The following is a 15,868-nucleotide window of genomic DNA, read 5'->3' on the forward strand; positions in this document are numbered from 1 at the left end:
TGAAAACTTCATTTAGTTTCTGCCATGTTCTTAAGGCCGAGATATTTTGACCTACCCAGCAACTGTGAAGTGCTACAATCTTAATGAACATAGCACATAAACAGCTACTAGTCAGGTAAAGCCATAATACCATAAAATAATTTCTATAAGAATCGGACCATACTAATTTACATAAGTCTTGTCAAAACTTACATGATCTTACATCGTGATTAGGTGCCGTGTTTGTTTTCTTTGATCACGTTTATGACTTAATATCTCCTTAATCAAGCTATGTCCTTGGGTATTATTAGAGTGACAATAACGTGTCATATGTAATTGCAATATAAACAGTGAAATTAAATTGTGTTATTTGCATGGACAAAATTAGTGTCGAACATCGTCTACGTTTGAAAATTGTTTGGTCGCCATTTTTTATTATGTAACTTCGAAATTTTATCAAAACAAAAAGCTTGTATCCACTTTATCAAAAAGGCAAAATATTTGATTCTATGCTGCTTTAAGGTAAGACAAAAACTGAAAACGCATGCATCCAACAGTTTTTTTTATTTTCATCGTAAAAATATAATATATATTTTCACAAGTCGACCTACGCTGTCAACATGTAAACAATGCATGGTTGATGCACAGAAATCTTTGTTTTGAGTGCGAGAGATTGTTTCTAATAAATATATTAAATTAAAGGTGAAATAAGAAATTTCTAAAAACAATAAGACACACTTTAATAAATATTTCACAAATTACTTTTTAATCAATTGCTTAATGAATACATGTCGTGTCTTTGTTTTCTTCCGATATCGGCCGCCATTTTCAAAATATTGTTAACGAATGCCAAAATGTAAACTTTTCAATAAAATTTTGAAGCAAAAAGTTTGTCACCTAAACTGATTTGGGTTTCGATTTCATTTACATGAATGTGTTGTCGATCTTTTTAGGGGTTGGAAGGATATTATTAACAAATAATAAGTTGAGAAAATTGATCATATAAGAAGGTCCCATTGCAATTTTATTGAGTTTTAACGAAGAAGTCAACGGAGGCTGTGTGGTTATGTCACCTCCATTTTCAAACTTAATTTGAAGCAAGAAATCATATTGCTGAACTTAAACTTAAAACATTTTTAATTGTAAAAATGAAAATACTATAAAACGCGGGGTTGGAAGGTAAAATACACAATGTAACAAAAAAGTTATGATCGTTTAATCTATGTAGTACGTTTATTTTCATTGATAATCAATCGGCCATTAATGATATACAACTGAATTGTAAAAGTAACGTGATGACCGCGATAGTTGGATATGATACCCTGTATGAGACCTGAATTACATATATATTTAATACGGGTTACCCCTGTCTTAATGTTTTTTTCCTGTGCAGGTATTTGTTAAACATTCACAATGCAGCATGTAAATTCATTACATGTTTATTGTTTTCTTAATATTTTGAGTTATCAATGTAAATGCACCTTTTTAACTTGACATATTTTTTTCCGTCAAGAAATGTTTTCAATAAAGTTTTTAGATTTCATGTTTTGTGTTTGTATGGGTGTGTGGCTTCTTTTAATATAACACATACATTATAAACCCCAACCTTAATTGTTCCGCATATGTGAAGGATTTTATAATTTACTGTTATAACTTAAAATAATTTTATCGTGAACATAGATATAAGAAGATGTGGTATGAGTGCCAATGAGACAACTCTTCATCCAAGTCAAAATTTATAAAAGTAAACAATTATAGGTCAAATAGTTATAATAACACTTTAAAACATTAAATTTTAGTAACAGAAGTGTAAATTACGTGATTTTGTATTGTATTAAAAATGTATAAATAATTGACGGATGCACGTCATTATTTTCCCTCTGTGAGCCTCTTATCTGGAATTGACTGTTTTACTTATACTATCAACACTTATTTAAGACTGTATGAAGTCCTATAATTGCTTATTACCACTTCATTTTAAGCCTGGGGTTAGTTCTCTCACTGGCAATATGCCAGTCCCAAGATACAGTAGTTGCATGTAGTTAGTTGTATCCGTCATGTGACTTCAATCCCTACCTAACAAAATATATAGTCATCGTCACTTCAAACACATTGAGCAAACGGTCGCCATCACGAGTTGGTTGACCGTTATGGAATAACCGTTTCACAGATGATATCGAATATGTTCCTTATGTCGTAATTACAATACCCTCCCTTTTCACGAATGTAACTTACCGAATTAGACTATGTACCGGATTTGTAACAACATAAGCAACACGGCGGGTGCCACATGTGGAGCAGGATCTGTTTACCCTTCCGGAGGACCTGAGATCACCCCCAGTTTTTGGTGGGGTTCGTGTTGCTTAGTTTTTGGTTTTCTATGTTGTGTCATCTGTACTATTATTTGTCTGTTTGTCTTTTTATTTTTGGCCATGGCGTTGTCAGTTTGTTTTCGATCTATGAGTTTGACTGTCCCTCTAGTATCTTTCGTCCCTCTTGTACATTCCTTAGTGTTCTGTATAGCTTTTGACTACACCATGGTTCCCATTAGGGATAAAAACGCCGTACAGATGTATATATCCCGGCAATTTCCTGAATATATACTGACATCTCTGCGTTGTTATCCAATCTCATAACTCGACACATTTGTAATCCATAATATACATGCATGTATAAAACTGAAAGCTGATGTGTCCACATCATGCATGTAGTTATGTTAATTAAGCTTACATATGAATCTTAACATATATATTTCTCATATAAAAGGGTAAAACATGCTAGACAGAAGAACAAGTGATCAGTATGCTGGAGTTTCTTATCGACAACATATTTGTTGAATTTGGAGGTAGACTTTTTCAACAAATTGTCGGCATTCCTATGGGAACGAACTGTGCGCCTCTCCTTGCCGACCTCTTCTTATTTTCATATGAATCGGAGTTCCTTCAGACACTTGTCAAAAACAAGAAGATCAAAGAAGCCAGATTATTTAATTTCACTTTTAGATATATTGATGATGTTCTTTCCATTAACAATCCGAACTTTTCTGATTGGGTTCCATTAATATATCCCCCAGAACTAGAAATTAAAGAAACAACAGACACGGCTTCCTCCGCCTCATTTTTAGACTTATATCTCGAATTTGACATACACAGTCATCTCAGTACCAGAATCTATGACAAACGAGACGATTTTAATTTTAAAATTATAAATTTCCCCCACCTTAGTAGCAATATACCAACTTCACCTGCATATGAGATATACATTTCCCAACTTATTCGATATTCAAGAGCTTGCAGCTGCTACTCAGACTTTGTAAAACGTCACCAGTGTCTGAGCAGAAAGTTGATGAACCAGGGTTCTGTCTAAGAACGTCTCGTCCTTTTTCTAAAAAAGTTCATCGGAAGGTACCAAGACCTTGTTGATAAATATTCCGTATCAACTTCACAAATAATACATGATGGTCTTGAAGTATAGATTCTGCATACTGACGTTGTTTATCATCTTAACAACGTGTAATAATGTTCTTTCATTTGTCTTTGTTCTATTATTAATATTACTTTTACTGTTTGGTTTGTTTTCTGTGATATCCATTTGACGTGGCTAGGTACTTATACATCCCGTCACTGTGTTTGTATTATCTTTCATTTTTGCTGGTGTGTTTTGTATATGCGACTTTTTGTGTTTCAGTGGTTCTTATAACGTGACTCTGTACTTTAAAAGATCCCGTCATTATGTTATTGTTCTATTATATGTCATTATGTTATTGTTCTATTATAAATTTGAAAATACTTTGAACGACAAACGACAAATTTATTTTACTCCCGTAGTGGTATTAACCATATGTGGATTCTTAACTATTCTAAAGAACTTCTGGACAATTTTAAATCTCGGTCTATTTCTGAAATTAATTCTAACATAACTTTTGATTTTTTAACATTGTATACCAACATTCCACATGTGAAATTATAAAATTGTTTTGAATAAACATTGAATGACAAAATTTCTTCTTATGTGACGTTTACATTTTCTGACGTCAGACACGCGAAGCAATGAATGTGGTTTTTAATTTGATAGATGCTTTTGTTCTTTTTTGTAAATAATTGTTTGTTTTGATATTGTAACACAGTGATGACTGCTGTACCCATATTTTGACTATTTTATTTATAATGTCTGTTTTGTTCACGCATCGTTGTAAATATAACGGAATTTGATAAGACTGTCGTACAAGTGAGAGGTTTAGCGCTATAAAACCAGGTTCAATCCACCATTTTCTACATTTGAAAATGCCTGTACCAAGTCAGGAATATGACAGTTGTTGTCCATTCGTTTGATGTGTTTTGTCATTTGATTTTGCCATGTGATTAGTGACTTTCCGATTGAATTTCCTCGGAGTTCAGTATTTTTGTGATTTTACTTTTTTCTCACGTGTCTTCCTTTCCGGTATATGCAACTTCTGGTCAGTGGACGTAGTAAAAATGTACACAGTTATACTTAAAGGACTGGAGCTCTTACATGTATTCAAATAGTGACATCATGACATGGATATCAGAAATATGTCCATCTAACTTAGATGACGGAAATGTTACAGTATATATATACATGCCTTCTTTTCTGGTAACAAAAATGTCCCTTAATAATGTAGTATGTTTTGTGCAAAAATGACTCAAATTCAAATAGTCACAAGTATGAAAAGCAAATATGTCCATAGGGTATAAATGGTATTTAAGGTGACTACAGATCAAGAGGGTTTATGAATCTATTAGCATGTATCTCAAATATCAATATTATTATTCGAACTATGGTATCTGTGTTTACAAATTTGTTGTAGGAAAGTGTAATGTCATTTAGCAAAAATAACATGTATCTCAAATATTATTCTTATTACTTGGACTAAGGTACAGGTGCAACATGTTGACTAAGCTGACCATGTAGTGTTTACATTTCTGTTGTAGTAAAAAGTCCAAGTAAAAATTACATGCAACTCAAATATCATTATCATTCACGGCTAAGGTACAGGTTTAACATGTTTACAAATCTATCAAGGAAAGGGCCTAAGTAAAACATACATGTATCTCAAATATTATTATTACATGGACTATGGTATAGGGTGATAACTAAGCTGATCTGACACGTTGTGTTTATAAATCTGTTGAAGAAAAGTAGTAAAGTTAAAAATACATGTATCTGAAAAAGATCATAATATTCAGGGCAACGTACAGGTTTAACATGTTAACTAAACTGATCATGGAATGTTTACAAATCTGTTATAGGAAAGTGCCATGGAAAAAATACATGTATCTCAAATATTGTGATTTTAATAATTAGACTGTGCCTGTAATTACTTACGAAGGTATCAGGTCCTTTCGCCATGATTACATGTTCGCCTTGGGCTTTGGTCCGTTCGCCCTGGGTTCGTTCTCACTACTTTTATCAACAAATGTTAATAGCAAGGGTATTAAAGTTTTATAGACTTATTCAGATATTTATTTGATACAAAATCTCGAAATTCATGAAAACACATGGAAATATATATTAAAAAGTTGATGTCTTTTTTATATCATTAATTATTCATAATATTAAACAATTCTCACTGATTGTTGTAATAATGGTCTTTAATGGATTAATGATAAAAACAACATTTTGTTTTGATAAAGTAGTCAGCTTGGAATTGATGAGTAAAAACAATAATGTACCAATTGTAAAACATGAAAAGTATTTACAAGTTCATTTACTATTAACGAGACTGCATAAATTAAGAGACTAGAATTATTAGTTGTTAACAAATATCAATAAAGATAAATGCATTGTATTCCGGCATTCTACTATACAAATGAAAGGAAAATTATTATTTGGTTGCAGCAATACAAAAATTTTCGGCGATTTTTTCAACAACATTTAACAAACTCTGTTCAAATAATAAACATTATGCAACTAGACAACACTAAAAAAAAAAAAGATCAGGGCGAATGGACCCTGGACGAACAGGAATCAGGGCGACCAGACCTGGATTCGCCTTTGGTACAGGTGCTTGCAATTGTGTTATCTGATTTTGTGAGAAGCCTTTGTGCTTTTGCATAACTATCATAATATGAATGGCAAAATAGGCTTGGCCACACATGCAGCATGTTAGTCTGCATTTCTGCACCAAATCTGATTTGGCACAATCTTACCAGGTGGAGGCCTGGGTTTGGCAGTTAACTCCATTTAAACGTAGCGTGTGGATTTTTTGTGATGTTGTGAGGTTAATTCTTACTAAATATCTAGATAAAATAACAAAAATTCCACATTTCTGACCATATTTCCTCATTTTTCGTCACATTACAGGTGCTCGAGAAAAATGTTGATGCAAGCTTCTGAATGAAGCAGGTATTTTTTGATTGGCTTAATATTCGTAGAAGGCGGGGCTTAATACTCGACAGAAAATTGCCTTAATCATATAATTTATCCATTACTTTTTACAATTTTTCGATAATTACCCTGATTTTGATCATTCCGCATCCTAAGGCAACGATTGCTGCAACGTTGTTTCATCAAAAGTTGGTGAACTGGACATTTTTTTTCTCGATCATGGCGTCGCGGCTACAACGACGCATGAATATTTAATGAGATTGAACGGAGTTATCTGCCCTTGTCGAAAGTAGTGTAAAAAACGGCCTTATTGTAGCTGCGTAGATTTACGAGAATTTGAACATTGGTAAACTACTGTCGCCTTAATTTAAGTTTGCGTTTACTTTTTCACATTGTATTGTAGAAGCAGGAGTCGTTTCAACAAAAAGCAGTATGACACGTTTTTAATATCTAATGTATGTAACAAGTAAATGACTTATGTTATAGACTTTCATAGGATAAAACAATAATTGTCCTAACCACCACAGTGCCAAATTAAAGTTCTTTTTATGCTGTTATTTGTCATGAGAGCTCTTAAAAATAACTTAAAAACGAATGTATACATAGGTCTCTTTGGTGTGTTGAATTAGAAATTTTTTTTAATAAATCTACCAAATAACATCTTTCAGGTGTTTATAAAATATCAATCTGATATATATCGGTATTCACAGTTTAAAATTTTGTCTCACCTATTTGCATTACGGATTAAAACTTATTGAATATAGTGCAAAACTGAAAAAAAAACCGGTTGATATTCAAATATGAGCAAAGGCTATAACCAAACAAAATTTTTACTACATAATGTATTTTATAAACATATGTGTGTTTTTCGGTAAAGTGTTATATCTATTGTGTTCAAAACCTATGTGTAAAATTGCCATTTGTGGTCAAATATTAAAAGATTTAAAATTGTTAAGACGTCACAGTGACATAACCAGTACATGTTTTGTACTACTGTGAAAGTGCTTTTATTCGTGGGTATCAATTTTCGTGGTTTGAGAAAATGTTGCATGTTCGTTGGTTCTTAAATTCGTGGATTTTAGTTTTCTGAAGAAAAAAAAATCGAGTGTAGAATATTACGTAATCACAAACGAACATTGTTGTACAAATATTCATTCTTTCATTACTGAAAACATTCATCAATGTTTTACAATTGTCCCGATGGAAGGAAATTGCAAAGTAAACATTTTAATTGTTGCACACCAGTAATCAGAATTGATGACCCTTATTAACCCGAAATCGAACAGACTAACAATAATCAAAGGTGTTAATTGTTCCATAAACATGTCACTTAAAGAAAACGGTTACATACAAAATTTCCATAAATGTATTTTGAAATTTACAATTAATGTTTGTGAATTAAAAAGAAAGCCTTATATAATTTTTTTTTAATACGAAAATGTTATCACCGTAAGTATGACTTTCGTAATTTTATATGAAAAATAAAAAGTTAAAAGTCGTACAGTTAAACAAATGTTAAAGTTTAAATTGTTCAAATCTGTCTGAAGATGTACATGTATAAATAGTTCATAGTGCGTTTGCTGAAATTCGAAGTATTCTCTAGATTATATGCCCGTATCCATGTAGTTAAAACTACATGTAGATCCTTGCATGTCTTGATTTGGAATGCAGTTGTAATAGTTCGTTGGACACTTAAATTCGTGGATAAAGCCGGCCACGAAAACCACGAAAATTGGTACTCCACGAATAAAAGTGATTTCACAGTATAGTGCTTATATTATAATCATCTATCAATGTATCAATGAAATAAATTTATTTTTGTTAGTCTTAAATACTAGTTATTTTAATACTTTTGTAATTGAGGTTCTTATCATATATCCTCCTATGTTTGCGTTTTTACATTTTTTTTAAACGTTTTGTAAGTAATTTTTATTGCAGAAAGTTTACGCAAACAAAGATCAGAGAATAGTGGTAAAAATGGTGCTGAAGTAACAACAAAGATTAAACAAAATGATAATCTTAATAGAAACGACGATACCATGAAGGGTAAGACAGATATAACATATCTACATATCTAGGAATATTAATTATGAAGGATCAAAGCGAGCTCTAATTAGTTCAAAAGTAGTAAAGCACTTGTACTGATTGCCTTTTAAGTCTTAGAAAACAAGATTTATTTATCAGTTGGAATTGAATTTTGTACTAGCTTTTAGCAACTGCAAGTGCTCATTTTATCGGTACTTTGTGTCTTTCTTATTTTGTTTTTGTGCTTGGTGCCTATCAAATAAGTCAAGTATTTTTCACTGATTTATATAGTTTTGTTATTTTTGTACTGTTACACAACTGTCCAAGGTTTACAGTAGAGTTGAGCGCTCACAACCATGCTCGATCCCTTTCTGTAAATAAAGTCAGCTAAAAGGTATATACGTATCGTAGTTTAAATGAATTATCTTTTTTAATGATTATTTTTTGTATAATTACCCTTAGAATATGATTAAGAATGAACTAACTTTTTATCTTACAAATACGAATCAGAAGGCTACACCTTTTGCAACCACCCCACTTTATTCAAATGTAATTTATTGTACTCTTTTAAAAAAGGTACATAATAGATGGCATCGACAATGTAAAGAATTCCCATTATTTGTGCATAATTTGTACGCAAGAATCTAACATGTTTTAATCAAGTAAAGAGTTTGTCTTGTGACATACACATAAACATTTGGTGGATTAAATTTCCCATTTGTAATCCCGTTCGGTGGAATTGTTCGCATTTGCATCTTGATCAATGAAGGATAACATAAGCTAAAGAGAAGTGAATATAATTCAATTAGAACAATCAATGGATAGTAAAGCAGCAATACACTAGTAGAACTAATATGATTAAAAAAAAACATGTCAAACGATTTTCATAGATTCTGAAAGCAAGATCAATAACATTAATCATGTCAACGGTAAAAATAACATTAATCATGTCAACGGTAAAAATAACATTAATCATGTCAACGGTAAAAATAACATTAATCATGTACCAAATGTATTGCACCAGATAAGCATTTCGACAAAGTACTAAAATATGAAAACAACACGTTATAAATTCCATGCGTCCGAAGCGCTTTTCTGGATTTACCTTCATCAGGAACGTTCAAAGACGAATATTTGAAGGCCCAGAATGTATAATAATCTAAACAGTTGAAGAGCTATATGACTAAAAAGGACCTAAAAAATAGCCAAATTTATCTAAAAGTCAACTTGGCCTGAGGGAGTTGAAACCTTGGTTTCTTATAATTTTAAAATTTATGAACGGTAAAACTGTCCCTATATAGAGAGGCATTCCTTAGACCCTAAGAGTAACCGCTGTACTTCTAGTTAGATATTAAAGATTATCTCCATTAACAAACAAGAATAACATGATCTTTTGCATTGCTCAAATCCAATTTATGAGAATCGATGATAATACATAGAAATGCAAGATGCGATGATTTCACAAGTATTTTATATATCCTCTTATCAAAAGGTCTATTTAACAACAAAAAATTGGAAGGATAATTCTTATTGTGCTAACTTCTTTTATAGATAATGTTGCCATTAAGAGCTAGGAGCTAAATACCCTTTTTAATAAATCTTACCACAACAATAATTCCCTATATGTGTAATAACATTTTGTTGAAACTTTAATCAATAAAATCTGTATCTTTTTCTGAATTATACAATAACTAATCGAAGAATTTATATATAGAAAAATATTCTACGAGTGACCAAACAACATATTAATCCACGAATGCTTGTAGCATGAGATAATTATTAGTGTTGTTCGGTCACGAGTTGAATATTTTTCTATATTTGAATTCTTTGATTAGTTATTCTTTTTATTACATTAACAATGGGCTTTTAATGGAAATAATGTAGGAAGTGCAAGGAACTATATCCTTTTCTACGCATTCACAATTTGCTCTGATGCAATGTTATTGACAACGTCTTGACAACACCTATTTTTGCATGACGTCAGAGGAGTGAAATTATCGGTTTTATTTCATTCGGAAATCACGGTAACTAATTGTAGTTAATGTTATAAATTTTTTAAAACAATGAATATACATTCGATTCATTTCAATATGAGATGTCACTGCAAACACATTGGTATTGAACCAACTGAGAAATATAAACTCCATTCGATGGAGCCGACAGCATATCCTCATTACGAAAAGGATAATATCAAGTTGGAAGAAAACAAGTCGTTATAAATTTACCTTAACGATTTCCGTTCAAATTTCTCTTTCCGAGATTAAGAACGTCAGTTTGATCAATAGATTTCGTGAATTTCTAAAAATCTGAAGCATTAAACAAGAGACAATTAATCACATTAATATCTTCAGATATTGTTTATATATCTATTAAGTGATATATTTATTTAAACAAAGCAATACGAAACACCCCGAATAGTCTACATGACACTGTCAATCCTTTGGTGGAATCATTCAGTTCAAAACGAACACAAAGAGTATCGAATAAAACAAACAAACAAAACCCCCAAAATTACAAAAAATGAAAAACAGAATAAAACGAAACGAAACGAAAAGAAACGAAACAAAAAAGAACAAGGAATTATAACCACTCTAAAAGATGCTTTTATTGTAATATAAAACTAAATAGTATATTTTTTGCTGCATTTGGTCGCATTTCTTGACCATAACCTCTATTGGGAATGCAAAGAGGCAGAAATGAAGATTCTAAATATGTTTGAATATATTGGAAGATAAGTATATCCATAATAACTAATCAGCAGAGAATTCATAAAAATGTGCATGATGAATCAAGTTTATGTTAGGTCATCGACTATTGGGCGTTTGATAAGTTCGGAAAGAGCAATATCAATGATATTGCGTCAAAGTAAAACATAAATATTGATGCGCATGTTAGGATTTTTTTTTATTCAACGGTTTTACAGTTTTGGGTCAAATTGTTCTTAGACGAGTACTTCTGCCATGTTGTAGATTTCATTACGCAACTTTTTTCTTTTCTTTTTACGATTATATTGGTAATTTTAAATCATACGTATGAAATGATTATATATATTGTTTCTTCAAAACTTCATTACTTCCATACATAAATCTAAACATAAATCAATACATATATGCATGTAATTTATGAATGGTATCCTTCTTTTTTCAGAAATATCCAAGCCTTTGGCGATAATTGGTACCTCAGTGGGAATAACAAGCATAATCATATTATTTCTTATTATACTGATTATCATTTTCGTATGCAGACGAAGGTAAATTTATTTTCGTTTGTTATATCACTTTCAAAATACTATTAAAAAAAATTGATGTAGTGTTTTGTAAACGGGTGTTTGTCTTTTCTTCGGTTTTCGTCTTTTTGCCTTGGTTTTGTCGGTCTCTCTTCAAATTGAGATTTTTCCTGTAGTTTCGTCTGTCTCTTCTTTATAGGTTAAAATTTGTACTCTTGAATACTCCTTCTCAAAGTGAGACTGCATGGATTTTTAGTTTTGGTAATTGAATGACAGATGTTCTAACGAGTCGCAATATCTGTCAATTCACTAATAACACACAACAAGTACCGATTATCAGGCTTTCTGCATGCTGAAACTGGTAAATATCATTGCTCAGTCACAATTTGAAGCTTTTCGTCGAGCGAGTTAATAGGGGTTCATATAGTGTCGAGCACTTTATATTCTATAGTATCAATATGATGGAAATCTCTAAATAGATTTATCGGACTGTCTTTATGTTTTTTCGTGATAATATTGTTTGTAGGACTAAGACTTTTGGTGAAACACTCTGACACGGTCATAAGTTAGGGTCAAATATGTTAAGATTGGGTCAAATATATATGCTTATACCTGTTGTTCAGTGGTTGTCGTTTGTTGGCGTGGTTCATAGTGTTTCTCGTTTCTCGTTTTTTATATAGATTAAAACGTTGGTATTCCTGTTTGCATTGTTTTACACTAGTCATTTTGGGGCCTTTATAGCTTGCTGTTCGGTGTGAGCCATGGCTCCGTGTTGAAGGCCGTACTTTGACCTATAATTGTTTACTTTTTATACATTGTGACTTGGATGGAGACTTGTCTCATTGGCACTCATACCACATCTTCTGATTTATATTAAGTATGGTCAAGCAGGTTTGACGACACAACGCCGTGATATTCAATTTAATAAAGAGCTGAGCAGAGCGATACAATCAGAAGGAAGACCGATTAATACTCCTTGTTAGTGATGAACCACAAAAAAGAGTGGCAAAAGTATAATGTTCTGATTAATACTGAAAAATAACTAAATATGATATTTTAAAAAACGACATTAAATATCTTGGTAGAAAGATTTGGATGAATTTTAGAAAAGGGAATAAGAAAGTAAGGAAGTTATTGAAACAACTGTTCTCAGTTGTCTATGCATCATTTTTGTTAGACCAGCTTCTTTTTTCTCTGATCAAAAATGACGGCCATAAGTTAAGGATAAAGTGTAAAAAAGAAAAATTAGGAAATCATAACTTTTCCAAAAATAATTTCTGCACCTTTACTGCAATTCAAGTAGTATTATGCATATTATTTGATATTTATGTATGTATTGGTTTATCTAGTGATATTAGTCAAAAGTGAACTCCCTTATCAGAAAGCGGGATATGAGAATTTACAAAATGTCGACGTTAAATTTTGTAAGTTGTAATACCATCCTAATCTATGAAAACGGGAAGGTTTTAACTAAAGTTCTACTATTAAAACTCTATTTCTATAAAAAATATTTGTATTTGTTCGTAATTACACACCAGTCAAAATGTTAAAAGTAAATATGATTAAAACAGCTATTTAATTCCTTATAATTTCATCGATGTTTAACAGATCAAAGAAAAAGAAGCGGGAACAACTGACAAGACTACAGTCTATCGACCAAAGATCTGAGATGGCAAATCTTGATAGAGGTACCTCCAGTACAAACAATGAAGGACACAATATGTTATCTACGTACATATCTTTGAATACGGGGGACGCACCAGGCCAGTACTGTGTTCTCGATCCCTCTGTTACGCAATATGAGGAAGCCTTTAACAGCCAGTTATCACCACAGGTTATAAGGTTCGGTGTTGCAGAGGGTAACGAGAATGTTTACCATGAAATTGATTAAGATAAATTCGAATCCTCACAACATATGGAGGAAGATCACCAGAAGCAACTAGAAGTTAAGGATTTAATTTTTTTTTACCATAATGATGAGCCATTTGGGTATGACAAAACATCTTACAATGTAACATCCGATGAAAAATATCAAATTAGCTAGGAAAGAATAATACTAGCATAAATATGTACTAGTATATATTGCTCGTGTGTATCAGATAAAATATACATTGACCCTTTAGTATATAATCATAATATTCTTTGTCATTGGTTAATATACTGACAATCAAGGACAGTTTATTATAGGTAATTTCAAACTTAAATATTGAAAAGGTTTCAAAGTAGAATAAACTGAAATGCAGTTTGTTTGGTGAATTCATCACAATTTTTATCATTGTCAAACGAAAATATTGGATATATTTTCCTATCCTTTTTTCATACTTGATGATAAAGCTTACTAATTAGATATAAGAAGATGTGGTATGAGTGCCAATGAGACAACTCTCCATCCAAGTCAAATTTTTTAAAAGTAAACCATTATAGGTCACAGTACGGTCTTCAACACGGAGCCTTGGTTCACACCGAACAGTTAGCTATAAATGGCCTCAAAAATTACTAGTGTAAAACCATTCAAACGGGAAAACCAACGGTCTTATCTATATAAAAAACGAGAAACGAGAAACACTTATGAACCACATCAACAAACGACAACTACTGAACATCAGATTCCTGACTTAGGAAAGGTGAAATTAAATGCAGCGGGTTTAAACGTTTTAATGGTACCAAACCTTCACCCTTTTTCTGAAACAATAGTGTAACATCACAACATAGAAAGACACACTATAAAATATCAACTGAAATAGCTTAACTCAATCAAAGGACATATTAACACCATTGAACATACACTGAACAAATAAATTTGATCTATGATACAATGTAAATACAAAATAAATAAACTAAGGGAAGAATAATAAAAGTAACATGTTATTTCGGTATGAAATGTTAAACAATTAAAGAAACCTTTATTGAAATTTATGAAACTTTTTTATATTTAGTGTTGTCTCCTTTTGATTAGAGAGCGCACAGAGCTATTACGTGCACTAAGAAAATTTCATGATCTCCTTAGTATTTGCACAATCCCTTTTCGACTTCGAAATGTGGACATAACTTCTTCTACTTTTCAAAATATTGATAATACTAAATTGTTTTACTAATGTTTGTTGTGTTATGTTAATTGTTTATTTTTACATGCATTTGTTTGTTTTTTGATTACTTGCGAATAGCTGTTTTGTCAACAAACTGACTTGTCGTTTGTTCAATTGTCTTCTTTTTTTCTTCTTTTTATGGTTTTTTCTAGACACTTGTTCACATATTAATTTTAAAATAAAGGTAACAGTTTGTATATTTGAAGCATCGAAAAAAATATCTGTGATTTTATCTTGTACTTATTCATTAGGATCCAGAAAATCCTCCTAGTACAAATCGGAATTCAAATATCTACTAGTAGAAATTGGAATTCTGATTTATACTAATTAAAATCCAGTTCCAATAGATTTTAGACAGCTTCAGAAGGATGTCTTTGCCTCTTGGTTTTGAATGATATCCATATCTTACAGGTAGCGATATGACCACAGGGGTAACGAATTTATGGTATGGTCTATTTGTTATATCTTTTCCGGATAACTATCACCAATAGTAACGTCTGATGTTTATGACGAATACTTAGCGACAAAACATCTTGTATAACGTTTATAAGGCTTAGCTTTCAGGAGCACCTAAGATCACCCCCAGTTTTTGGTGGGGTTCGTGTTGTTGAGACTTTAGTATTTCTATGTTGTGATTTGTATACTGTTGTTTGTGTTTGTTTATTGGTCTTTTTCTATATTTTTTGCCATGGCGTTCACAGTTTTTTTTTTGACTTATGAGTTTGAATGTCCATTTGGTATCTTTTGCCTCTCTTTTTTTAAGTGTATGAAAAAAGCAAAACAACAAAAAATACTAAACTCCAAGGAAGATTCAAAACGGAAAGTCCCTTAACAATTGGCAAAATCAAAAGCTCAAACACATCAAAAGAATGGAAAAACAACTGTCATATTGCTGACTTGGTACAGGCATTTCCTTATGTAGAAAACGGGGGATTAAACCTGGTTTTAAAGCTAGCTAAACATCTCACTTGTATGACAGTCGCATAAAATTCCATTATATTGACAACAATGTGTGAATAAAACAAACAGACATAATAGGTAAGAATGTAAAAAATAGGGATACAGCAGTCAACATTGTGTTATAATCTCAATCACTATAAAAACAAACAAATATGTCAACAAAGAAAAACAAAATGGCATATAGACAAAGCACATACGCAAAAATGAAACACAAGAATACAAAAACTTACCACAGCACAACAAC

The 15,868-nt window shown here is 31.6% G+C and overlaps 1 long non-coding RNA gene across 1 annotated transcript; it reads left to right on the forward strand.

Annotated features, from left to right (window-relative positions):
- Nucleotides 1–11,504: 11,504 nt before the first annotated feature.
- On the forward strand, nucleotides 11,505–14,869 carry LOC127707674 (uncharacterized). The gene is made up of 2 exons (XR_007984982.1): nucleotides 11,505–11,602; nucleotides 13,187–14,869. It is a non-coding gene; the product is annotated as an uncharacterized LOC127707674 (long non-coding RNA).
- The last annotated feature ends 999 nt before the right edge of the window (nucleotides 14,870–15,868 follow it).

Source organism: Mytilus californianus, unplaced genomic scaffold (assembly GCF_021869535.1).
Source record: "Mytilus californianus isolate M0D057914Y unplaced genomic scaffold, xbMytCali1.0.p SCAF_7, whole genome shotgun sequence".
NCBI lineage: Eukaryota > Metazoa > Mollusca > Bivalvia > Mytilida > Mytilidae > Mytilus > Mytilus californianus.